Source organism: Eleutherodactylus coqui, chromosome 4 (genome assembly GCF_035609145.1).
Source record: "Eleutherodactylus coqui strain aEleCoq1 chromosome 4, aEleCoq1.hap1, whole genome shotgun sequence".
Classification (NCBI taxonomy): Eukaryota; Metazoa; Chordata; class Amphibia; order Anura; family Eleutherodactylidae; genus Eleutherodactylus; species Eleutherodactylus coqui.
Window position 1 is genome coordinate 59,882,708 of NC_089840.1, and position 9,254 is coordinate 59,891,961.

At 40.1% G+C, this 9,254-nt stretch overlaps 1 protein-coding gene across 3 annotated transcripts in view; it reads right to left on the reverse strand.

Annotated features, from left to right (window-relative positions):
- Nucleotides 1-2,855, reverse strand: part of RAB34 (RAB34, member RAS oncogene family) — a 28,787-nt gene extending 25,932 nt beyond the window's left edge. For 2 of the 3 annotated variants that reach the window (XM_066599554.1, XM_066599551.1), the window contains exon 1: nucleotides 2,660-2,855. The gene's annotated coding sequence lies outside the window, so the exon portion shown is untranslated. Of the gene's footprint in view, nucleotides 1-2,023; nucleotides 2,180-2,659 lie in introns of those variants that run through there. The other variant, XM_066599552.1, reaches the window with a different exon arrangement.
- Nucleotides 2,856-9,254: the final 6,399 nt, after the last annotated feature.

Consider the following 9,254-nt stretch of genomic DNA (forward strand, 5'->3'; position numbering starts at 1 on the left):
CTAAGACTAATCATCATCTTCTTCATCTAAGGTCTGTAGTGAATTGTAGCTGAGTTTTGGCCAGTGTTGTATAGTCGTCTGGAGGAACTGAATAGGGTTAGCTTCTCCTTTAGTTTGTGGTCCCCCTTTGTTTGGTTCACTTGTCATTTTGGAAGGTGCCTGAGTAAAGAAATTGAGTATAATCTTGTGTTTGTATGTCTTTTATGTGTTCATGAAGTTATCCAGCAAACATGTCCATGGTTGGATTTAGCCAAGTCTGACCTATGCAGTCACACAGTGGGCAGACCACCAGCTTGTAGGGGGGCATTAGGGACATGTAGGCTGAAGGCGATTTCTCCCCTTAGGTCCACCTTGCCAGATGATCTTCTTCTTCCATGCGGGAGTGTCTTCTGAAGCTTCATGAACCATCGTCCTACTGGCTCAGTCTCCTCTCTGATGTTCTGAGGCGCATTTGTCAGCTCAATGACATCCCCACAACGCAATCACTTAGTTAATCATAGAATGGTAGAGCTGGAAGGGACCTCCAGGTTCATCAGGTCCAACCCCCTGCTCAATGCAGGATCACTAAATCATCCCAGACAGATGTCTGTCCAGCCTTCGTTTGAAAACTTTCATTGAAGGAGAACTCACCACCTCCCGTGGCACCCTGTTCCACTCATTGAACACCCTTACTGTCAGAAAGTTTTTTCTAATATCTAATCTGCATCTCCTCCCTTTCAGTTGCATTCAATCGCTTCTAGTCTTTCCTTGTGCATATAAGAAAGTTCATCTACTGGATTTTTATTAGCCTATAAGCTTGGTTTTGAGGCTGCATTTATATTATACGGTTGGTTTTGGTGCTGTATGTATGTTATAAGCTTAGTTCCGGTGCTGTATATATGTTGTGAGATTGGTTCTGCTATAGTATCTATGTATTGAGCTTGGGGCTGGCACTGTATTTATGCTATGAGCTTGGTTCTGGTACTGCATTTATGCTATGAGCTTGGTTCGGATGCTGTACTTATATTATGAGCTTGGTTGTGTTGCTATATTTATGGTTCAAAAGTATTTTATTGAAGAATTTGCATGGTACAGAAAGAGTTACTTATATGCAACAACAATTGAGTGACACAATTCCTTATAAGGCTCAACCTATATTATTCTTCTGTTTTATTAAGCGAGAACAGTTAAGTTAACAACAAAAATATGTCTGTGCTCGTGGCCAGACCTTAACTCTAAAACATGACATAATAGGAGGTGGAGGGGAAGGGGGGCGGAATCGGTCGACAGCCTGAAGGGCTTAAGCCTCTTATAGTGATGTTTTGATGAGTATGAAGTACAGGGAATACCTTAATTTTGTGACTATGGAGCCGAAACTGGTGCTGTATTTGTTATGAGCTTGTATCTATGTTATGAGCTTAGTTCTGGTGCTGTATTTATTCAGTGACCTGTTCTAGTGTGGGTATCTTGCTACTTAGCTGCTTTCTGCACAAGTAGAATACAGGCAGACTGCCTATTAGAGCAATATGCGTAATATTTCTCTTATATTGGGGGAGGGGGGGGGGATTCCAAACAGGGTACCACCTAACCTAAAACCAGCACTGAATGTGTCTATTTCCAACAGTCATGTGGATGCAAATATCTGCATAAATGTGATTCCCCCCCCCCCCCCCCCCCATTTTTACAGGCACCATGTCTATGACAGCTACATTATGATCCATTTTCTAACAGATCCCACTGACTTCTGATGGGTCCATGAAGTTTCCCGGAACAGATCCCAAGTCTATCGTATGTCTAAAAAAAAAAACCACAGGCACAATAATACTTTCTCAATAAACATCAGCCTGTCCTAAGTATAGCTTGGGGCAACATACATTGAAACACTAAGACACAAAAACAACACTTTTCCCGTCGGCTCACTATACATCATTTCTTATTTGGAAGTCAGCAATCTTAAGATCCACTGCGAGAATCAACGTGTGAAGAACGGAAACTCAAGAGAAGCCAGAAAATACTTTCCGAAAGTTAATAAAAAACATCTTACCTCATTTATGAAACATCTCAGAAAAAAAAAAGAGTTTACATAAAGCCCAGTGTGTGCCGGAGAGTCACTGCTAGATCATCCCGTAACAATGCTACACAAAGACTGACTGGGGTGAAATCTGCAGAATTGTGGCAGTAACATGAGAGCAGGAAATTCCAAGAGATCTGAACCGCGTCTAACACAGTCCTATAGCCTGAGAGAAGTGAGCCTGAGCAGGAACAGTGTGCAGCTAGCACAGGCATGGCAACAGCTTGCAACAACACAAGGAGCATCGCAGCAATCACCCTGACACTGTGCAGATAGCTGCTAACCGAAAGCTATGGCTCTATGTACGCCTTCCATCCCTATTTGTATTTAGCAATACTCTTTATTTATATAGCACCAATCTATTCTTCAGCACTTTATGCTGACTTTAGATTGTCAGCTCTTATGGCCATGATAATGCTCTTCCTTTGTTTGCAGAGTCAGCATTTCTTATTTTTGCTAGGAGCTTTGCTTTACCTGATTCTGGTAGCAACAGCATATTCTCCATAGCACTATAGTGTTATCACGTGTCCAAGACATGTAAATTAGCTCCAGACACCATCTGTTGTGCCAGGCAGAATTAACTAATAGTTATTGGAGATGTCAGCTTACCTTGGGTAGGAAATCAGCAGCACTACTGGAAATGGTGTTAAGTTGTTCCCCACTTCACAAGAACTCAGGCAACAGTAAGGGGGACAGCGGAGGCGGCCCAGCTGCCTGCAGCTGCTTCTTATTACTGGCACTCCAATAACTCAGTCGCCTGGTTATTATTTCCCAGCCCTGATTCCTCCCCTTGTGCTGCTGACTCTTGTGTTCCACCCTGAAGTCTGGAAGTGGGGGATGATAGCAGTGACTTAAGCCCCTATGATGTTGCTTGCTCAGCCTCAGGAAGTTCTTGTGTGCCCCATGCTGAGAGAAGAATCCAGAGAAGTGTCAAAGATGGAGAATTAGCATTGATTTAAATAACCTCCCCCCTTCAGTTAGTACTTCCTTGGACTACTTCTTACATCCTTTCCTTTTGCATAATAACATTATCACCCAGGTTAGACATCGGACTCCAGGTGTTAAGGAAATCGAAATAAGTATATTTACCTCACAGTCTATTCTGGTAACTTGCTTTTTATGAACATAGATTTAAAACATATATACAAGGTGAATGTCTAAAAAGACTATTATATAAGTATTGGGCTATGGTAGAAACGGTGCACGTTAGAAACATCGAAACTTGATAGCAGAAAAAGCCCACACGGTCCAACTAGTCCGCCCTGATATTATTTTTCTCTTAGGATAGATCTTTGTTATCCCGCGCAGCTTGAATATATTGTTGATTTACCAACCACATCTCATGTCAATTTGTTCCAGGCATGTACTACTCTTTCAGAAAAGTAATATTTTCTGACATTACTTCTTATTTTTTCTCCAATTAATCTCAGGTTGTGCCCCCTCGTTCTATTGTTTAGTCTCCTAAAAAAATATTTCCCTCCTGAATCTTAATTGTAGGTTTTCTTGACACCTTTAAAAGTTTCGACTTATGTCCCTTCTTTCCTCCTGTATGAAATATAAAAGTCTCCATCATCTCCCCCCTCTCCCTTCTTTCCTGCTGTAACATATATAAAGGCTTCAATCATGTCCCTCCTCTCCCTTCTTTCCTCCTGTAACATATATAAAGGTTTCCATCATGCCCTCCTCTCCCTTCTTTCCTCCTGTAACGTATAAAAAGGTTTCCATCATGCCCACCCTCTCCCTTCTCTCCTCCTGTAACATATATAAAGGTTTCCATCATGCCCTCCTCTCCCTTCTTTCCTCCTGTAACGTATAAAAAGGTTTCCATCATGTCCCCCTCTCCCTTCTCTTGTAATATATATAAAGGTTTCCATCATGTCTCCCCCTCTCCCTTCTTTCCTCCTGTAACATATATAAAGGTTTCCATCATGTCCCCCCTCTCCCTTCTTCCCTCCTGTAACATATATAAAGGTTTCCATCATGTCCCCCTCTCCCTTCTTCACTCCTCTAACATATATGTTTCCATCATGTCCCCCTCTCCCTTCTTCACTCCTCTAACATATATGTTTCCATCATGTCCCACTCTACTTTCTTTCCTACAGTAACATATATAAAGATTTATATCAGGTACCCCCTCACCCTTCTTGCCTCCTGTAACATATATAAAGGTTTCCATCATGTCCCCCTCTCCCTTCTTCCCTCCCCTAACATATATGTTTCCATCATGTCCCACTCTACTTTCTTTCCTCCTGTAACATATATAAAGGTTTCCATCATGTCCCCCTCTCTTTTCTTCCCTCCTGTAACATATATAAATGTTTCCATCATGTCCCCCTCTCCCTTCTCTCCTCCTGTAACATTTATATAGAGGTTTCCATCATGTCCCCCTCTCCCTTCTTCCCTCCTCTAACATATATGTTTCCATCATGTCCCACTCTACTTTCTTTCTTCCTGTAACATATATAAAGGTTTCCATCATGTCCCCCTCTCTTTTCTTTTCTCCTGTAACATATATAAAGGTTTCCATCATGTCCCCTTCTCTTCTCCTGTAACACATATAAAGGTTTCCATCATGCCCACCCTCTCCCTTCTCTTCTCCTGTAACACATATAAAGGTTTCCATCATGCCCACCCTCTCCCTTCTCTCCTTCTGTAACATATATAGAGGTTTCCATCATGTCCCCCTCTCCCTTCTCTCCTTCTGTAACATATATAAAGGTTTCCATCATGTCCCCCTCTCTTTTCTTCCCTTCTGTAACATATATAAATATTTCCATCATCTCCCCCTCTCCCTTCTCTCCTTCTGTAACATTTATATAGAGGTTTCCATCATGTCCCCCTCTCCCTTCTCTCCTTCTCTAACATATATAGAGGTTTCCATCATGCCCACCCTCTCCCTTCTCTTCTCCTGTAACACATATAAAGGTTTCCATCATGCCCACCCTCTCCCTTCTCTCCTTCTGTAACATATATAGAGGTTTCCATCATGCCCACCCTCTCCCTTCTCTCCTTCTGTAACATATATAGAGGTTTCCATCATGTCCCCCTCTCCCTTCTCTCCTCCTGTAACATATATAAAGGTTTCCATCATGTCCCCCTCTCCCTTCTCTCCTCCTGTAACATATATAAAGGTTTCCATCATGTCCCCTCTCTTTTCTTTTCTCCTGTAACATATATAAAGGTTTCCATTTATGTCTCCATCATGTCTCCCTTGTCTCCTGTAGCCTACATAAAGGTTCCCATCATGTCCCGCCTCTCCGTTCTTCCCTCCTGTATCATATATTAAAGGTTTCCATCATGTCCCCCTCTCCCTTCTTTCTTCCTGAAACATATATAAATGTTTCCATCATGTCACCCTCTCTTTTTTTTTCTCCTGTAAAATATATAAAGGTTTACATTGTTTTCCTCCTCTACCTTCTGTAATATATACATATTGTTACGATCGTGTGGGCAAACTAAGCACAGGGCCCACACAATCGTGACCAAAAGAGTGTGCAACATGGATTTCAGGCAAACTGACCCTGTGCTACAAGGGAGGATGGCATGGCCCTACCTAAGCGGGGGATTCGCCCCAATAAAGGGCAGCCCAGCAGTCTTCGGATCTGGGCCCTAGCTGATCCTAGGAACCACGCACCAGAACAGGATACATAAACATACCACAAAGCCATCACTTCACTCTGCTTACAAGTACAGAAAATCATTCCCTTTAATCCAAATATCTTTTAGTAAAAGAACATCACTTTTTACCCAAGTAAACCAAGCACAGCGCTACAATTATGACCTACATGAGTTTTCCAAACTTATTTTCCCACGTGTCTTTATAAAAGTACTAGCTGATATACCCGGCTTCGCCCGAGTTAATTTGGTACTGGTGTTTATCTGGTGTTCACACGGAAAATCTTATGAAGTCTTGCTTACCTTAGAGATACCAGAAAAACATATGTTCACCATTTTGCATAATTCTCTGCGTTACCCAGGAAACACCACGTGGAGGTAACCATGTGACGTTTACTTTATATAAAATGACATCAGGAAGTGAGAGAATTAGATTACGTACATAAAATTTGGACACTAATTCTTTTGCGCATAGAATTGAATAATCAAGTTGAGACCCATTAACTCTTCCTATTTATGACATAATCAATGCTCGTGCCAAATTTCCCGTTTCCATGACACCGGAAAGTGAAAAAATTACATTCCGTACGTAAAATTTGGACGCTAATTCTTTAGCGCTAGAATTGAATAATCGAGTTGGGACCTATGAACTTTTCCTATTTATGACATAATCAATGCTGGTGCCAAATTTCACGTTTCTATGACACCGGAAAGTGAGAAAATTAGATTCCGTACGTAAAATTTTGGACGCTAATTCTTTTGCGCATAGAATTGAATAATCGAGTTGGGACACATTAACTTTTCCAATTTATGACATAATCAATGCCCGTGCCAAATTTCACGTTTCTATTACATTGGGAAGTGAGAGATTTAGATTATGTACGTAAAATTTGGACGCTAATTCTTTTGCGCATAGAATTGAATAATGGAGTTGGGACCCATTAGCGTTTCCTATTTATGATATAATCAATGCTCCTGCCAAATTTCCCGTTTCTATGGCACCGGAAAGTGCAAAAATTACATTCCGCATGTAAAATTTCGACGCCAATTCTTTTGCACTAGAATTGAATAATGGAGTTGGGGCCCATTAGCTTTTCCTATTTATGACATAATCAATGCTCGTGCCAAATTTCCTGTTTCTATGACACCGGAAAGTGAAGAAATTACATTCCGTACGTAAAATTTGGACACTAATTCTTTTGCGCATAGAATTGAATAATGCAGTTGGGGCCCATTAGCTTTTCCTATTTATGACATAATCAATGCTCCTGCCAAATCTCCCGTTTCTATGACACCGGAAAGTGAAAAAATTACATTCCGTACGTTAAATTTGGACGCTAATTCTTTTGCACATAGAATTAAATAATCGAGTTGGGACCCATTAGCTTTTCCTATTTATGACATAATCAATGCCCGTGCCAAATTTCCTGTTTCTATGACATCGGGAAGTGAGAAAATTAAATTCCCTACGTAAAATTTGGACGCTAATTCTTTTGCGCATAGAATTGAATAATGGAGTTGGGACCCATTAGCGTTTCCTATTTATCACATAATCAATGCTCATGCCAAATTTCACGTTTCTATGACACCGGAAAGTGAGATAATTAGATTCCGTACGTAAAATTTGGACGCTAATTCTTTTGCGCATAGAATTGAATAATCGTGTTGGGGCCCATTAACTTTTCCCATTTATGACATAATCAATGCTCGGGCCAAATTTTAAGTTTCTATGACATTGGAAAGTGACAGATTTAGATTACGTACGTAAAATTTCGACGCCAATTCTTTTGCGCTAGAATTGAATAATCGAGTTGGGACCCATTAGATTTTCCTCTTTATGACATAAGCAATGCTCCTGCCAAATTTCACGTTTCTATGACACCGGAAAGTGAGATTAGATTCCGTACGTAAAATTTCGACGCCAATTCTTTTGCGCTTAGAATTGAATAATCCAGTTGGGACCCATTAGCTTTTCCTATTTATGACATAATCAATGCTCGTGCCAAATTTCCTGTTTCTATGACACCGGAAAGTAAAGAAATTACATTCCGTACGTAAAATTTGGACGCTAATTCTTTTGCGCATAGAATTGAATAATGGAGTTGGGACCCATTAGCGTTTCCTATTTATGACATAATCAATGCTCGTGCCAAATTTCACGTTTCTATGACACCGGAAAGTGAGATAATTAGATTCCGTACGTAAAATTTGGACGCTAATTCTTGTGCGCATAGAATTGAATAATCGAGTTGGGACCCATTAACTTTTCCTATTTATAACATAATCAATGCTCCTGCCAAATTTCACGTTTCTATGACACCGGAAAGTGAGATAATTAGATTCCGTACGTAAAATTTGGACGCTAATTCTTTTGCGCATAGAATTGAATAATCCAGTTGGGACCCATTAGCTTTTCCTATTTATGACATAATCAATGCTCGTGCCAAATTTCCTGTTTCTATGACACCGGAAAGTAAAGAAATTACATTCCGTACGTAAAATTTGGACGTTAATTCTTTTGCGCATAGAATTGAATAATGGAGTTGGGACCCATTAGCGTTTCCTATTTATGACATAATCAATGCTCGTGCCAAATTTCACGTTTCTATGACACCGGAAAGTGAGATAATTAGATTCCGTACGTAAAATTTGGACGCTAATTCTTGTGCGCATAGAATTGAATAATCGAGTTGGGACCCATTAACTTTTCCTATTTATAACATAATCAATGCTCCTGCCAAATTTCACGTTTCTATGACACCGGAAAGTGAGATAATTAGATTCCGTACGTAAAATTTGGACGCTAATTCTTTTGCGCATAGAATTGAATAATCGAGTTGGGACCCATTAGATTTTCCTCTTTATGACATAAGCAATGCTCCTGCCAAATTTCACGTTTCTATGACACCGGAAAGTGAGAAGATTAGATTCCGTACGTAAAATTTCGACGCCAATTCTTTTGCGCTTAGAATTGAATAATCCAGTTGGGACCCATTAGCTTTTCCTATTTATGACATAATCAATGCTCGTGCCAAATTTCCTGTTTCTATGACACCGGAAAGTAAAGAAATTACATTCCGTACGTAAAATTTGGACGCTAATTCTTTTGCGCATAGAATTGAATAATGGAGTTGGGACCCATTAGCGTTTCCTATTTATGACATAATCAATGCTCGTGCCAAATTTCACGTTTCTATGACACCGGAAAGTGAGATAATTAGATTCCGTACGTAAAATTTGGACGCTAATTCTTGTGCGCATAGAATTGAATAATCGAGTTGGGACCCATTAACTTTTCCTATTTATAACATAATCAATGCTCCTGCCAAATTTCACGTTTCTATGACACCGGAAAGTGAGATAATTAGATTCCGTACGTAAAATTTGGACGCTAATTCTTTTGCGCATAGAATTGAATAATCGAGTTGGGACCCATTAACTTTTCCTATTTATAACATAATCAATGCTCCTGCCAAATTTTGAATTTCTATAACACCGGAAAGTGAGATAATTAGATTCCGTACGTAATATTTGGACGCTAATTCTTTTGCACATAGAATTGAATAATCGAGTTGGGACCCATTAGCTT